This window comes from Phalangium opilio, unplaced genomic scaffold, assembly GCF_054372755.1.
Source record: "Phalangium opilio isolate 3A_F unplaced genomic scaffold, DU_Popi_V2 ptg000217l_1, whole genome shotgun sequence".
NCBI classification, from domain to species: Eukaryota; Metazoa; Arthropoda; class Arachnida; order Opiliones; family Phalangiidae; genus Phalangium; species Phalangium opilio.
In genome coordinates, this window is record NW_028324218.1 from 10,199,211 (window position 1) to 10,217,269 (window position 18,059).

General features: G+C 35.8%; 1 protein-coding gene and 1 long non-coding RNA gene across 3 annotated transcripts in view; one reads left to right on the top strand and one right to left on the bottom strand.

Moving 5' to 3' along the window:
* LOC149616225 (5-hydroxytryptamine receptor 1-like) overlaps positions 1-2,808 on the bottom strand; it is a 91,688-nt gene extending 88,880 nt beyond the window's left edge. Inside the window, exon 1 of the mRNA XM_089856560.1 lies at positions 2,735-2,808. The gene's annotated coding sequence lies outside the window, so the exon portion shown is untranslated. The remainder of the gene's footprint in view (positions 1-2,734) is intronic.
* LOC149616227 (uncharacterized) overlaps positions 1-18,059 on the top strand; it is a 236,414-nt gene that overhangs the window by 10,500 nt on the left and 207,855 nt on the right. The window lies entirely within an intron of this gene.

Below are 18,059 nucleotides of genomic sequence, written 5' to 3' on the forward strand. Positions count from 1 at the left end.
TGACAATTTATTTTCGTATGTTTTGGCCAATCTGTGTGGTTTATGTAACGAAATTATTGACCTGGCGTTAATTTCAACTCATTCCGCTATCTTAGATTCACTTTAAACAAATTCAATCGTTCAGTGCATGTATTTAGATAAATCCAAAGTGCTGTACACCAAATTTGATTTCACTAGTATCCCATGTCTTATTTTTTTCCATGTGTGATCTGGAGCAGCAAAATTGGCAAGGATATTGTAATAAAGCGAAGGAATAAGAACTTATTATCAAATTGGATTGCTTATTTAGTCTCAACCATCAGAAGAGCGAGAAACTTGACCTCAAATTAACATTATCAATTTCTGCTGTAGAGAAAAGAGATGGTTGTCTATTTGACCAAGCCAAATTTTAAAATAACCTTAGTCTGATCTTGTATTTCAGACACCTGTTCTTTAGTTTTGATGTTTGTTTTTATCTCACCAAATTGTGAGTTCCTCAAAGGTTGTATCTGCGAACCCATAACCATTAATAACCTTCTTAAGACCCGTAACATTTTTGGGTTTATGTCATTAACCTCTTATAAAGCAACGTTACATTGAATTGAAACTACGTTAAAAACAACATCATGCAGATGTTTCATGGACTGAAAGAATATTCAGTGTTTAGTATCTAAATAGACAGTAAACACTTCCCAGTTTCCTGACCCTTAAACTGAAAGACTATTCAGTGTTTCGTATCTACGCAGACAGGAAACTCTTCGCGGTCTTCGACCCTTAAACGTCTCAGCAACGCTGGCTATAACTTCTAAAATATGAAGGAAATCTTTCTTAATGTAAGAAAATCCCTTAATTTCATCCTAGAAAATTTTGAAGTCCTTCAGTTAAACAATGCAAAAATGCGTGTCCACCTAAGCTTTAGATAAATATGGATGAGGTTTTCATTCAATACGGTAAAAGGAAAATACAGGCCATTATATCATAAGTTTATAAGACATGTTCCATAAGTTTGTCACAACCTATACTTCATAATGCTAGAGATTTACTGAGAGCTAGTTCGAGAACGACGCTAGAATTGACTACACTCTCTTTTTGCATTCCAGTGTGTACTAAGCCTTTGACAATGCCTCACCAGGCGTCGCTTCACCTCGAATCTATGACCTACGTCACTCACTTCATGACAAGCCCCAGTTTGTAACCACTGACAAACTTATGGAACATGTCTTCTGAACTTATGTTGTATTTTATGACCGCATTGTCCACGGAAAACAAAGTTTCAAATTATGAGAGGAATTTGTTTTCAGATGTATTAGCCGGATATTACTCAAAACAATTAACTTTCTCTGCCTTCAAAGGGAAATTATTGTTTCGAACCCAGGTAGTCACGGACGCAATTCTAGTTCCGACTTTTGTATGTTAAAGTCATTTTAAATTTGAATGAGAACTAAAGTTTGTTTCAATATACGTTTTGGAAATGAAGCCAAACAATTTAAATTTTATTATGTTTACATAAAGCGTACTAGACGAAGCCTATCTGGATGTTTTAAATTTTAAAAGTAATGAAGAAATTCATATATGTCTTGAATTAGTTATTGTGAACTGTTTCATGGGAATTTATTATTTCTTAATGAGTGAATTTAAATTGCATTTACCTTTAATTTATTACGTAAATTTGGACACAAAAAATTAATGCTGAATATTATATTGGTATTTTTATAAATGAAATACGAACTCTGCCTTTATTTTCAACCGAAATTGAATATCTGAGATAAGAAGTTCGTACATTTTTTTCGACGCTTAGCCTCTTAAACGTCAAAATTTTTGAAAATCTTTGGAATCCGTTAGACTTAAATATTTTTGATCTATAACTCAGTTCTGACTGACTGACTTAACTGTTAATCAAAGCCCAGCAAAAACCGCTTTAAAGAAAAGGCTGAAAATTTGCAGAAATGTTACTGTTAAGTAGTTGGTACGCACTAAGAAAGATTTTTCCCAATCCGCTGCCATCTTGAAAAATGGCGGCCAGAAATGTGAAAAACCCTCGTTTAGAGAATAAGGCTGATTGCGCGATTCAACCAATTTCAATAATATTTAGTACAATGGTTCCCTATATCCTATAGACGGCCTTTATGACTTTTGGGGTTCGATTTTCCGCCATTTTTAAAATGGAGGCCTGAAAAGTAATAGAAATGTCCCGACGGGCTGACGGATTGACCGGCAATGCCTGGTCCGGTCAAACCCGTCAGCTCGTTGTCGGGACAGGCTCCTTAGCTAAATTCTTAAGCAAATTGTATTGCCAAGAAATTGTTTCTCCGTTCAAACTAGGGTTAATCATTTTATTTTATCAGAAAATAAAAAATAGTCTTACTTAAAACTTTTATACCGAAATTATATTATAAAATACTAAGTATCCAATGACATAATTTTATATTAAAAAGCTAGATTTTTAATATGATTCATTGACTACAATTTACGAAAATATATGAACATTTATCTTACTTTTATTCTGATTATGAGAAATGGGACCAGAAAACATACCTTGAATTGTAGGCCTATATAACAAATATAAAACTTCGTTTATAATGATTAACGATTTACCTGAAGATAAATCATGCTACTGTCTATTTTAATTAACAAGCTCGCCTAGAATAATATATATAAATTCAATAATGTAGTTATTAATAACGATTTTGAGCTGTATTTAAGCGACTGAAAACAACTGAACATTGATTGATATATAAGAATCTCACATACCTACCATTTTCCATCATACTGAGCAAGCAAACCAACATCCAGATATTCATAATACGAATGTCAACATAATATAATTATTTTTTTTTCTTTTTCAAAAACCGGTGCTATAATATTATATATTTAACGCACATCTGCTGGTACAATCAATCTAATTGAATACCATCTTCCTGGAACCGTAATAATAATAGGAGTAAGAGTTACGGAAGCCGAAACTTTTCCTTTCGACGCGGAAAAATAAAATCGTCCAGTCGTGACGGGATAACTAACTTTTCTGTCCTCTTCTGGTAACTGCAAAAGAGTACGTCCGGTGCAGTTCTAGATCTACTCCATTCACTCTCGTCTTTGTCGCGAGCGCGTCACCAATTCGTCCGAAAGAACAGTAAAAGAGTAGAAAGGACGTGTGCTCTGTTCTTACTTAGAGCGAGTGGAGTGAGCAGGGAGCGTTCTCTCTTCAGTCGACGAAGAGAAGTTTCGACGGACTTTACCGCCTAAAAGGATCATGCCAAATGAGAGAGACTGAGAGAGAGAAAGGCTATGGCCTTGCTACGTTTTTCCAAAATATCGAGCCGAACATATAGTGCAACGACGACAGAGTCTCTGGCTCGCTCCAGCGGGGGAGTAAGGCAAGACCTGGTCAGGAATTCTCAGCAATTCGCTCTCTCACTATTTGTATTATGGGAACGTGAATGAGAGAGAAAGGCTAAGGCTACTTGTACAGTTAGGACTTATAGGAGAGAACTTGGACTTGGAGTGTTAATCAATGGAGGTGTGTTTAGGCTTCCTTAAAGAAATGGGATATATTTAGAACTATATAAAATTGGGAAGCCCTCATATAAGCGGTTCTCGTAGGAGTTGATCTCACCATAGCGGTTTTCATAACTGCGGTTCCCTAAATAGATTTAACGCTGAATAAGGTTATAGTCATGATTTTAGTGTTATCTGTTTTAAACAAAACTTACCTATGTAATAAAATAACAAAATCCATATCTATATCTATATAAATCAAAGTCCTGTCTGACTGATAATCAACGCCCAGCCCAAACCGCTTGCCCTAGAAGGCTGAACATTTGCAGGAACGTTACTCATAAGTAGTAGGCGCGTACTAAAAAAGATTTTTCAAATCCGCCGCCATCTTAATAAATGACGCCCAGAAATGTAAAAAATCTTCTCTATGCAACAAAGTCCGTGCGTTTCAACCGATTTCAAAAATATTTAGTACACTGGTTTCCTTTAACCTATAGACGGGCTGAGTGATCTTTTGGGTTCGATTTGTTGCCATCTTTTTAAATGGCGGCCTAAAACTTAAAAACCCTTCTTTATGGAATGATATCGGCGTGAAAAGTAATAAAAACTGTCCCGACGGGCTGACGGGCAACGACGAGTGCCATCACTCCTAGGGTGCTACAAAAATAAGTCATCAGTAAAATCTACCCATTCTTTACAACATTTTGATGGAAGTTCTTATTACACGCGAGCGACGCCGCGGGTAACTGATAGTCTTTTTATATTCTGCAAATTCTAATGAGAAATAAAAAACATTGGAAAATGAACGATAAATATTCCTCGCAGTTCATTTTACATGTATATTGGTCCTGACTTTGGCATTCATTGTGGCACGATGACGGCAAACCACCACCAATAAACGAAGCATAACTTCACCTAACGCAAGAATTCATTTTAATCCTTGTATGGTAGCTTTTCGATTGTACATACGTGCCTCGGGGTGCTAGCAAAGAAACGAATGAAATATTTTCCGGTCAAAATATCTGCGAACAGAATACAGACATGTCGAAACAGTCAAATAACGTCTGTAATAATACAGGGTTCTTCAGATGAAAAATTCAATATTTATAAATAAACTCAGTTTTTCCAGCTGGCATCATTACAACCAGATTTTTGCACGATAAATATCCCTTCTTTCGTTCTTCAATGGTACTTAGAAGCAGACTACAACCGCTGATTCTTTTCATCGCCTAGTAGAACCCTAAACAGTCAAACCTTATGAAAATGGATAACTACAAGTCACGTAGTTAATGGTGTCCACCTGGGAAGGGAAAAAATGGGCGTTAGAAGAAAGTTTTTGAAATTCAAAGAGGGAGTTTTTGATCTGAACCACCTGATTTATATATCTCTGAAAAAACTCTCTGATTCTTTGCGAGTACGTCAAAAGTACGAAGTGAAAAATTCTCTATATTTACATATAGAAATGGGATATTTCACGCCTATTCACAAAAATAGATCTGCGGTTCCATTTTTCTTCCAAACTTTCATATTTCTTTGAAAACAACTAACAGCAAAGCTAACAGCAAATCTCAGGGAGCCCAGTGGTCCTATAATTCCTATGAAGTCCTATATTTGAACCCATTTCATGAAAGGTCCTAAAATATCCTATATTTTTGACTTAGTTTAAGTTTTCGCAGTTTTGCATCAAATATATCAAAAGTTAGCTATTTTTATCGAGATCACATTTTTACTAGACACCGAAATTGCAGAGTTAGCTCAGGATTTCCTATATAATATATTTTAAGTTCCTCTTTTCAAAGTAAAATCCAATTTATTTATTTAATTTTTTTTCATTTTTTTTGAGATTTTTCTATATACTTAAATACTTTAAGCCAAAACAGTATTATATATGAACATTTTTAGTCCTATATTTTCTATGAAAACACTTTTTTTCTCCTATAAAATCCTATAATTCTGGAAAAAAATATATTTTTCCTATAAGGAATTTCAATTTTTGGCTGGACACCCTGCTTGAAATCTAATCTAACGCTCCCTCTGTCTAAAATATATTAGTCTCATTATTTACCAAGGAACGTCTATGTCTCCTCTCGTTTATAAGTACTCCTTGGTTGCCCATATACGGAGGACAGTGTGCTAACAGGTTCAACGCAACGCTTAGCTTAGTGACTCTCTTTCTTGTCTATATTATATATAGTGATTCGCCCTAATAACGATTTTCTTTTCCTTTAGATGATGAGCAGCTATTTTATCGCGCAATTTAAAGGGAAACCCCCGTAGTTGCCTTATTATTAGCCCTAGCTTCTGGCTTGGTCGTTAACTCTTAACTTTAAAAGTACCACCAAGGCGCGTGGCTATTTCTCACTGAAAACAATTTTGAGCTAGTCCCAAATTTACGGCTAGTGTAAGAAGGTAAAAGCTTAATTGCAAAGATTTCCCAAGTTAAAAGGATAAACTAGTTGAGGTTAATGTCAAGTAATTTATAATGTCATGACTTCACTTCAGCTGAAAACTTGATTTGTTTTGTAAATTAAATTATATTGAATAGGTTTAAATATATGCGTTTGAAACAAATTTTAAGTAGGAAAGTGAGTTTCTGATTTACCGTCCGTAACCGCTGTAAATTACCGATTTACATCGTACCGAAATATACCAAATACCACTGTAAATTACCTATTTATATCATAACATAATTTTCCATATACCGCTGTAAATTATCAATTTTTATCATACCGTAATTTACCAAATAGCGCTGTAAGTTACCGATTTATATAATACCGTAACTTACCATATACTGCTGTAAATTATCAATTTTTATCATACCGTAATTTACCAAATAGCGCTGTAAGTTACCGATTTATATCCTACCGTAATTTACCAAATGCAACTGTGAATTACCTATTTATTTCATACTGAAATTTCCGCATAACGCTGTGAATAACCGATTTATTTCATACCGCAATTTACCGTCTGTAACCACTATAAATTACTAAACCATATCATACCGAAATTTTCCAAATACCGCTTAAAATTACAAATTTACATAATACCGTAATTTACCATTAAATAACCTAACAGTGCCCAATAAAAACGCTCAGAGGCATATCCTTTTTGAGTAAGTGTACTAGCTAGACTGCCAAAGACTATAAATATTAGGTCATTTTACATCGGACTTCGGTTTTTCCTCAATTTCCCATTAATTCGCGCTTTTTAAAGCACCACTTAAACTAGATATGAAGTGCTCACAATTGAACGTCTTTTAAAAGACTATATACAGGTGAATAAATAAATTACCGACGGAACGGTAATTTGAATTCTCCCAAAATTTGAATCGGTAATTACGGCATTTTTACATCTAAAAAATTAAGGCTCTTACAAGGCATTTATATGTACAGTACTTTCAGGTTTCTTTATTTGACGAAACGATAAATTTTAAAATATTCATATTACTCAAAAACATTTTACACGTTTACATGAAAGACTCTCTTATATTCAATCCAAATTTAATGATCGTTCAATATGATCCTGGCCCTTTAGAAGAATTTTGTGACTGCTTAACAGGTCGGCAAAAATCCTTTAAATTCCTTTAATTAAAATTCCTTCATTTTCGGCGTTAAATTTTACGCCCTTTCAATTTATATTGTACTTACCTTTTTTTTACAACTTTCAAAACGGTGCTTAATTAGGGGTTATTCATAAATTCCAAAATGTTTCGGGTCTAGAGTAGGATGTGTTTTACGAAATTAATGGCTAGGGGTTCTTGGATCCTTCCTTGACGAACTAAACCGAACCACTTTTAAAACCGTTCCTCTAATCTCACTGATATCAACCATAATGCAGTTTGGTCCAATTTGGAAATTAACGAATAATTCCCTGTACTTCGGTCCTCAGAAGTACTTTATACATTGAAGCTTTGTAGAATGTGCTGCCATCTATTAGCAAGTTAATAAAGCTCATTGGTTAGGTTTAGCCGATACCATTAACCATTTTATTTATCCATTATCCACGTAATTTTATCTTATCCATACTATTAATATAGTACAGGAAAAATAGGTTTTAACCCGCAACAAATTGAAACAAAGCTGAAAATTTCAGATCTTATAGATTTTTGGGCGCTCTTTAACGTGGTGTGGTCTCCCACACTCTCCCATTGGAGGAATTTCCGCCATATTGGAAAATGGCGGACAAAATCGAGAAAACGTTCAATAACTCCGGTTCTACTTAACCGATTAACACGAAATTAGGCTTCAATTGTAGATCGCCTTCAAACACATAATTCACCTCTTAAGATATTTTGTCCTACAACTAACCGGAAGTTCACAATCTGACCCTGAAGATTAGCCTCATATAAAAAATGGGGATTTAAAGCATTTATGGTTTCTATTTTCAGAATACGTTTCCAAAATTAAACATATAGTTCCTATTACTGACAAATTTTGTTTATTTTCTGACAAGAGCTATAATGTATAGTACGGGAGATGGTAAAACAGCCTTTTTACCATCATAGAACTTAATGTTTTAATATATACCATTGTTCGCACACACTTGTCAATACGGCTAAAGTTGAGTTAAAGCGTGTGAAACAAAGTTGACATAACCAAGTGTATACTTTAAATGAAGATTATGGAATTGAGCTTTTGAATTAGCTTCTCTTCCACCAACAAGTGCGGCAGCAAAGCAACATTCAAATAGAGTTTATCACCAAGTTCAAACATGGCTTGGAAGCAGCCTAAATGCTAGAGAATGGGGTTGGAGACAGGTAGGATCTGAACTCAAACCAATCGTTACAACCTGCTCCAGCTGAGCTTCTGCAGATGATCCCTCGTAAATGCAAGGAAGTCTGTGATTTGAAATGTGAATGCGGTAAAATTGTAGACAATGCAAGGGAGTATCTTGTTCAAATGAACATAGAGATTTTGAGGCTCAACCTCAAGTAGAGGACTATGATTAAACTTAAGCTTAACCAATATTGATAAATATTCTAATATACAAGTTTCCTAAACCAAAATAAACCTCTCCGATACGAGACGCAATTAATAATATTAAGAAAATAATTAAGAAAATATAATTGATATTTATTACTTTAGTCGTCAGTAGTTTAACGTAATTCTACTGAAGTCGTTTTAAGAAACTTAATTCCTAGAATAATTTTAAACATAGCTATTGTTGACGTTTGAATTCTAGCGTATGCCTCTTTAACAATTTTTGGAAATTTAGGGTATATAAGGCGATTGATTCACAATAAATGATAAGAAATCCGCAATTGCACGAACCTTTGGTTGAAGCCCTGCAATTGGGAGGCTAGACGTTTCTCGTAACCCTAGCCGATCGCCACGCAAGAAGATCCTAACGTTGGGAGTAGAAGCAAAACGTTTGCTCCGATTTGCCGGTGACCGACACAAAGACAGACAGACACCCCCCACACACACGTCCAGTATAATACCTCTCCGTGACGTCATCGTCACTTATAGAGGTAGAAATATAGTGGGAATAATATATTTTAGGTTTAAAACCCTCTTTGCATTTATTTCGCTTGAAACCATTTCGAAATACTCAAAAGTTAGATTTTCCTTACCTTCCGGGCTGGATTGTGAACTTCCGGTTAGTTGTAGGACAACATATCTTTTGGATGAATTATGTGTTTGAAAGTAATCTACAATTGAAGCCTAATAACATGTTAATCAGGTTAGTAGAACCAGAGTTATTAAACTTTTTCTCGATTTTGGAAATGTATTCTGAATATAGAAACCATAAAATGCTTTAAATTCCCATTTTTATATGAGGCTAATCTTCAGAGTCAGATTGTGAACTTCCGGTTAGTTGTAGGACAAAATATCTTAAGAGGTGAATTATGTGTTTGAAGGCGATCTACAATTGAAGCCTAATTACGTGTTAATCGGTTAAGTAGAACCGGAGTTATTAAACGTTTTCTCGATTTTGTCCGCCATTTTCCAATATGGCGGAAATTCCTCCAATGGGAGAGTGTGGGAGACCACACCACGTTAAAGAGCGCCCAAAAATCTATAAGATCTGAAATTTTCAGCTTTGTTTCAATTTGTTGCGGGTTCCCTCTATTTTTGGGCTAAAATGACTGTACTAATAATCGGTTATCCACCAATTTGTGGATAATGGATAGAAAATGCCGAGCTCTATTCACAGATGGACTAGAATGTGCGGTGCGTGGTTATTTTAGCGCAGGACCTCTCTAGGGCCACGCAGCGACCAATATTGAAACTTCTTCGACTCAAATCATAGCCATAAGCCTATAACACGATCCATGAGTGGAAAGGTTTCGATACTCTCCCGCTAGGGGCGACGACAGCCGATGCCATTAGAAGAACAGGGGTTTTAGCTTATCATTCCATTCCATCTGTGTTTGATGGTATTAGGGTTTAGATAAATTACAATATCTGACAATCTTGAGGCTAGTATCTTTGTTTCAGTTAAAACGTAGAGACTCCCGGAAGTAACTTCCGCTAGGGATGTATATAATCATGGCAGAGTGTTTCCATGCATTTGTTTTAAAATGGTGAAAAAAAAACTGGAAATGTTTCAACTTCTTTTTGCAAATGACCTCTCGTTTTAAACGATGGTTTAATGTTCCGGCTATACAGTACATACGCCATTATTATGGTATTCCTTTGTTTTTCTCTAATCTGTCTCTAAAGGAAATGTGAAAAAGATAATAAATATTTGTATCGATTCTTCTACTAATTATCAGTTTAAAATTAGAAAACGGCTACGTTCAGTAACTGATAACGTACGCAGCGCTGGTCGCGACTGATTTATGCTAGGTGTGGTTATGTAACCAGAAGACCAGGCATTTTGGTGCTGAGCTTTGTCGGCCAAGTGGCCTAGCCTCCAGGTGTAAAAGGTCTGAAAACAAGGTTTCATTGGTACATTAAAATTGGTACACCAAATGTGTAACTCAATTTAGCGCTAGATGAGATAAATCGGATATTTTATTAGCTGAAAGCCAAAGGCGCAGTCTTTAGTTTATCAATGAAATCTGATCTATTTTTAAAATCATTCACTATGTAGAAAGGCCCCATTAGCAGAAAATATTTTATTTTTCTCTGCACCCTAACTTTAATTACAACTCTTCGCAGACGTTTTTGAAAACAATCTGTTTAATCTTGGCCTTTATTTTAGAAATCTTTCATTAGTTAAACTATCATTAGTAAACAAACAATGCTTTTACTTTCTCATTTTTCTATAATGGCCTTAATTATTTGTTAGAAGCTATTATGGAAGGCTTTCACCATAAACCTATCACACCCTCCGTAAGTCTCGGTCTCGGCCTTGGTCAAAATGATATTTTCTACTGGAGAATGTTTTGCGTTTTTCACGAAAAGAGGCGAAAACTAACAGTGGATTTAGAGGTTTAGAATCACACTCTCTGTTCCCAATGACCAAGAAAGGAAATCATAGTAGGCCACGCCTCTAAATCGTTTAGTTTAAAGGAGCAACTTTTAACCAAAGATGGCGCCAAAATCTTGTGGTATTATCTCTCGTGCAAAAAAAAAACCGATATTATAAGCCCTTAAGGAAGACTCGTACTTATACGATATAGGGTTATTCTCACGCTAAATCACTCATTGTTTTGAAAGATGGCGCTACAATCTCTTCATTTTGTCTCTCATGGATAATGCCGACACTATAAGCCCTTAAGGGAGACACGTTCTTATACGATATAGGGTTATGTTAACACTAAATTGCTCTTTATTGTTTTGAAATATTTTAAAATTCATTTGGAGATAACGATTTTATGCCTTCTCACACAGTACCGAATTTGAAGTGAGAGAAGAAGCCATTGTTTCTAAAATGTTTAATTATACAGGGTGTTTCTGATAAGTTTGTCATAAATTTAATGGTGTGTTCTTAGGGTCAAACTGAGTGGAAAAGGTCAAAGAACATGCATAGGCTCTAAAAACTTTTAGTTTCGGAGATATGGGTTCCCAAAACAATGATTATCCCGGAAACCAGGGAAATATTCATGCAAAGTCTTAAAGGCCGACTTCCAGCGGTAAGGGTTCTAGCGAACTGAAAACCTAGCATCGAGACCAACAATGAAGCGACCGTGCCGATTTTCGAAGCCCCGCTGGGTCAAAAGTTGGAAGGGTTCTCGCTAACTGAAATCCGTGCAATGTGGTTCTAGCGAACTGAAGATGAACAATAGAAATCCTTTTAAATTTATTTCCTCTCGATTTTTTGCTTTCCCCTGAAGGAAATTCTCTATTGTGTATCTTCAGTTCGCTAGAACCACACTGCACGGCTTTCAGTTAGCTAGAACCCTTCCATCTTTTACCCAACGGTCGCTCCATTGTTAGACTCGATGCTCGGTTTTCAGTTCACTAGAACTCTTTTCGGTGGAAGTTGGCCTTTAAATTTATTGAACGTTTATCTAGCAGATGTGTATTATTAAATGGGTAGAAGCAGGGATAGATTTAATTTCAGAGGTAGGAATGGAGAACAGAGTATTCTGGGCACGTGCCAAAGTCCCGGACCCCTTTCCACGGGACGAGGGGGTGTGAAAGAAGAGGCGGGTCATAGCGACAGAGGTAAAAAGGAATAACGTATTTTTCACCATTCCCGACAGTAACGTCATCAAAACGTAGTTTAAGTGAGCCAATAAGATAATTTAAAATTTTCTTTACGTGTTGGAGGGAGGGACTCTATACTGGGCTATGAGTCGGACTGAAGTAAATACTAACTCTTCTCCATTACTCCTTCTAAAATTGCATCTATCCTTGGTAGAAGCCATTGTTTCCAAAATGTTAAATATATTGAAGCCTGCATCTGTGTCGATGATTTACAATGCTTTAGGTCATTTCCTATCGTGATCCAAAATTCCAAATCTACATTGACCATGTTTTTTTTCACTCTCAATTTTATTTTAAAACACTCTGTCAAAGTATACGGTTCATGCCCATATCGAAACGACAGGTTAAAGGATTATTAAGCTATTCTTTAAAAATCAAAGATTTATTTCTCGTCCTAGTTTCAAAGATGGATTACACTCGCTCTTTTTTAATACATATAAAAGCAAGGAGCCGTAAAGATTGGATTGAAAAGAAAGATGTTATAAATTATACAAACGGAGGAACGTTAAATCTTAAAACACTAGCTATGCAACGTTGTGTTTTAAGGGTCCGGAAACCGGGAAGTTGTCTGTCTATTTAGACACAAACACTAAATCGTTTTTGGTGTTCGCCCTCAGTAAACCTCTTCACTATGTTTTTAGAGATAAAATGTTTTTAACTAAAACACCAACATGTAAAACTTCGTTGATACTGAAACATAAGTTCATAAGATGTGTTCCATAAGTTTTGTCACTGGTTACTGAGAGCTTGTCATGAAGTGGCGTAGTCACAACGTCATAGATTCTCGTAAAGAAAAATGTTAACAAAACACAAACCAGTAAGAATACGTGGTTATTGAAACATAAGTTCATAAGATGTGGTCCATAAGTTTTGTCACTGGTTACTGAGAGCTTGTCATGAAGTGGCGTAGGTGCAACGTCATAGATTCTCGTAAAACGACGCCTAGTGAGGCGCTGTCAAAGGCTTGGTACAGACTAAATAGGAAGATGGACTGCAAAACCAATAGTCAATTCTCGCTTGTCGTTCTCAAACTAGCTCAAGAGCATATCTTATAAACTTATGCTAATGTGTATAAGATGAACCTAGTGAAAATTATATTGAAGTAGAAATACTGAATCGTTATTATACAATAATGTAGGAACAAAATAAGCATGCAAAAATCTCTTTTCTTTTTTTTAAACTAAAATTTGCATTTTTTAAAATCAGTAGAATTAGAACTATTCGAATGCGTCATATGACGGACTTATTTACTTGTGATCCTTTAATCTATTTTAAGCTCAAATAAATAAGTTAAATCTTGCGGAATCATTACCAATCTCCCTTGTTAGTGCTTAATTAACAAGCAATAAGTTAGCTGTTCATTTCAAATCGTAAACGGCGTAACAGGATTACTGTCGACTGTGAGAATTTCTAAGCTTAAGGCTACGCCAAGATTAACAAAGAATTTATTAGCTTGAGGTTTGCGTTCCTTAATGCAGTGAAACCTTATCTTGAATAAGAGAAAATTAAGGAATCATCATCCGTGGCAGTTTGCCTAAGGCTTAGAATATTGAGAAGAAGCTGGAAAATCGTTTAAAATTTGGTTTAGCTAGCACTGACTTTCATTTCTGCAGAGATCGTTGGAGCCTGAGGAAAGTGTGGTTACGTCGAGGGTCTAGTCACTTATCGTTGCACCTTTGACTGTTGTAAGTCGATCACGTGTTATCTTTTAATGGCTACCCTTGGCAGCGCTAAAATTATTAGAAGTAATCCGTAATCTTTGCATGAAATAAGAAAGTCACTGACCCCTCGGTTTGCGGTTTAGAAAAGAAAAAGACTAATTTCACTATCTTTAACTTCAAAGATGTCAAGCTCGGCTGGGACATGCTCCCTAATGGAAGAAAGAAGGGTTCAAATAAGTTTATAAGTTCATTTTATTCGCTTCAAAGTGATAAAATAGGCTTAAGAAAACTCAAATCATTTCGCATCTTTTATGCCTTTTATCGAAAATTTGAAGTTGAAATGATACACCGGACTATTTTCTTTCTTTTTTAATCAAAACAGCGTATAATCAGGGATAGATCTAATTTTTGAAGTAGGAATGGAGAACAGAGTAATGTGGGCGCATCGCCGCATCCCTCAGTCCCGGACCACCTTCCCCGGGGTGGAGGTGTATGAAAGAAGATGCGGGTCATAGCGACAGAGGTAAAAAAATTACGTATTTTTCGCCGTCCCCGTCGGCAACGTCTTCAAAACGTATAGTTTAAGTAAGCCAATAAGATAATTTAAACTTTTCGTTACTTGTTGGAGGGAGGGGCTCTATACTGGGCTATGAGCCGGACTGAAGTAAATTTTAACCGTTCTCCATTCCTACTTCTAAAATTAAATCTATCCCTGCATTTATACACTGGCATCACTGTAACCTTAGAATTCTAAGCTATTATTAACAAATTTAATATCCTTCGGTCTAGTCCTAGTGCAAGCCTATCTGTAAACGTATTTGAAACCTCATAAATTATCGCGTTCGAATGTCGAACATTTGTAGTCTCCTAAAATCCAGCCGGAATTAGTTTGGTGAAGTCATTCGAACTGTATATGTGAATTTATACTAAGCAGATCATAAATTGTAAATTTTCAGCGCCTTATCGGATATAATCATACTTATTGATCGTGTCTCACGAAGAGATGGGTTTCAGGACCTTCTATCCACGACAGTGATAAGATTCGCGTTGTGTATGACCTCTATATTCGACCAGGTACTTGAGGTGACATAGCTATTTCGAGAGAAACGGTGTACGGGCACTAACACTCGTCTGAAAGCTTTTGAGATGAAGATTCCCAAATAGAGTGGGAGAGTTTTCGGGTATTTTCGATTTTCCAAAGACCCTAAGACTTAGTACTTTGCTCGTCGAAGCTGGAAATCCTTTCCTTACTGCTTGTATTATCTCCACAGCCAGGGGATGAAACTTGAACACACAGAAGGCGGAAAATATTTTTCAAGTATTTGAAATTTAAGGCAAACGTGGTCGGGTAAACTGTGAACATAATTTTATTTAAGCTTACATTACAAATTCGTAGGGTTCCCCCTATGGAATCTGAACTGAGATAGAGGTATTTCGAATAACAACAGCAATGCATAGAGAAGACTTAAACAAAATTATTTGGTATTGCAAATTATATTATATTTGTAATACTGCTGTTCGTTTTATTTTGATGTATACTCTTGATGGTGAGACGTACATTTCGAAAGCCATGAACTAAAACTTGCATCGTTGGTTGTTTTTTTAGCCTACCCTAAAATGGTTCAGATTCCACTTGCTTATTTTATGAAAAACTGAACTGAACTGATACGCGTCATTTCTAGTCTGTTAAACTTGAACATAAATTACAAGTGATAGATTCACAACTTACAAGTGATAGACTCTTTTCAAACGTCGGTGGTAAAGTAGTGGCTGATGTTTGATTGCCTTGTTTCTTGGGGAATGTCAGTGTCCCCCAAAGGTTTCTCCAAGTTGTGACGTACCCTTTGCCCAAAAATATCTGATATATCCTTCCACGCGACTGGTGTTTTCGATTTTAGAAAAAAACATATTTTGAACAATCTATATATTTGGCTTTTGCACTAAAAGACAAAATGTTCGAGGAAAATATAACTTTATGTCCTGTGATGAACTTCGTCACCATACTAGACTTCTAGATCAGCAATAACTTAATGGCATATACGTTTTCTGTAATATATCATGTATATCATGTCTATTGTGGCTATTTTTGACTCAAGATTATTTGAAAATTTTGCGATAGAGTTTTAAAATCAGGTTGAAGACGTTAGATATGACTTGAAACAACAGTACTTTGTTGGACTTGTAGCTTCGAAGCCCTATCTAACGTCTTTGTTGTCTACATACTGGATGTTCCGTCTTAAGCAGACGATTCTGCAGTCCACCTTCTGAAAAGGCCTGGTCTATTGCAACTATCAAATTACATTAAACGTATAATCAGGGATATATTTTATTTTAGAAGTAGGAATGGAGAACGGTTAATATTTACTTCAAGGAATGGTTCACCCATAAACTTTTTTTGCTGTAATCCCTTTAATTACACCCAAAACCAAGATTTCGAGAGTTGAAAAAATTTTACATTAAGTATATTTTAAATTAAATCAGAAAAACTAATTGCATTGAGGACCTTATAGCGCCTGTAAGGTGCTTTTCCGCAAAGCCAGAGAGAGTGCGATACGTCACTCTCATATTTAATTCAGTCCTCCATCTTATTGGCCGAGGTATCTATAGGACAAGCTTCTACTAAAAAGTAAACTCGACTATTACGCGGTTGAGCGCTAGACCGGCGACAAGGTACGTTGGCAGCGCCGGTAGACCCGTTGTCAAGCCTGCTCGTAGACGGCCGTAGCAAAGGCCTAGCTAGTACGCTAGGTAATCGTAACCATTTTTATGTACTATAAGGGTACTTACAGTGATCGGGAACAGTATAAAAACTAACCGCACACCTAGAGTTAACACTCTGACAGTCTTTTATAATACAACTTGGCATTTCGGCAATTAATTTTGATTCAAATTGATCAACGAAACGACTAACGAGAGTTAAACATACTTGAAGACGGAAATTGTCAGACTCAGACTCAAAAAAAAACCCGACCTTAATTCTTCTGCTTGGAGTGCTAAAATCTCATTGGCTAAACGCTATTTAAACCAGCCAGTCATCTGGCAGGTCTGGCCAAGCACGACAGTGAAGTTTAGAGATAGGGGTTAAGGGTTTTGTCCATATAAAATTTTATTTTAATTATAAAATGAAAACTATCGCTAATAATTTAATTTCAGTAGTACCACTATCTTTATATAAGTACTATTGACGCTAAGAGACAAAAAAAGTTTATGGGTGAACCATTCCTTTCAGTCCGACTCAGAGCACAGTATAGAGCCCCTCCCTACAACACGTAACGAAAAGTTTAAATGATCTCATTGGCTCACTTAAACTACGTTTTGATGAAGTTGCTGACGGGGATGGCGAAAAATGCGTAGTTGTTTTTACCTCTGTCGCTATGACCTGCCTCTTCTTTTATACACCCCACGTCCCGGGACGCGCGCCCAGATTACTCTGTTCTCCATTCCTTCTTCTAAAATTAAATCTATTCCTGGTATAATATATTCAAACAAACGCTCTCTCAAGATTTTCGAAATTAGACTTTAACTTCTACCTGTACGCTTACGTGTACCGCATCCCCTTTAGTTTTAACACCGTCGTTGGAGAGGATTTATAACGATTTCTCCAAATGTCAAAGCTTCATCCGTTTCAGCTAAATCTGATATATTCCTGGAAAAATATCTCGCGGGCGTTTCAGAAACTCGAACATTTTTTTTAAACGATAAATCATAAATTTCCTATCTTGAAGTAAAGCTTCCGCATACGGGAAAGGATTTGAAAAATTTAATAACACAAAATAACAAACAAATATTGAGAATATCGTATACCCCTTAGCTCAAAATGTCAACACATTTTCGTTAATCAAATATTAATATACTTTAGATACATAATACGAAAATCTAACAATATATCGTGTTTATCTTTAAACATCGCTTATTCTTAAAATCGGAAACATATTTAAATCTTTACATGATAGCGCTTAGGAACATTTTAATATTGAAGTTCCGTTCCATGGTTTAATATTAACATTTTATTTTATAGAATAAAGTAAACTTAGTATTGCTACATCTTGGAGTTATCCTTTATTTAAAAACTATAACTCCAGTACCATAAGTTTGTGAGTTATGTTGCATAAGTATGAAAATTTCTATTCTTCTTACTGAGAACTAGTTCGAGAACTACAAGCGAGAATTGACTACACTCGGTTTTGCAGTCCATTTTCTTATTATGTACTAAGCCTTTGGCAGCGCCTCACCAGACATCACCTTACGAGAATCTATGACGTTTCACCCACATGACAAGCTCTCAGTAACCAATGACAAACTTATGGAACACGCAACTAAAGAC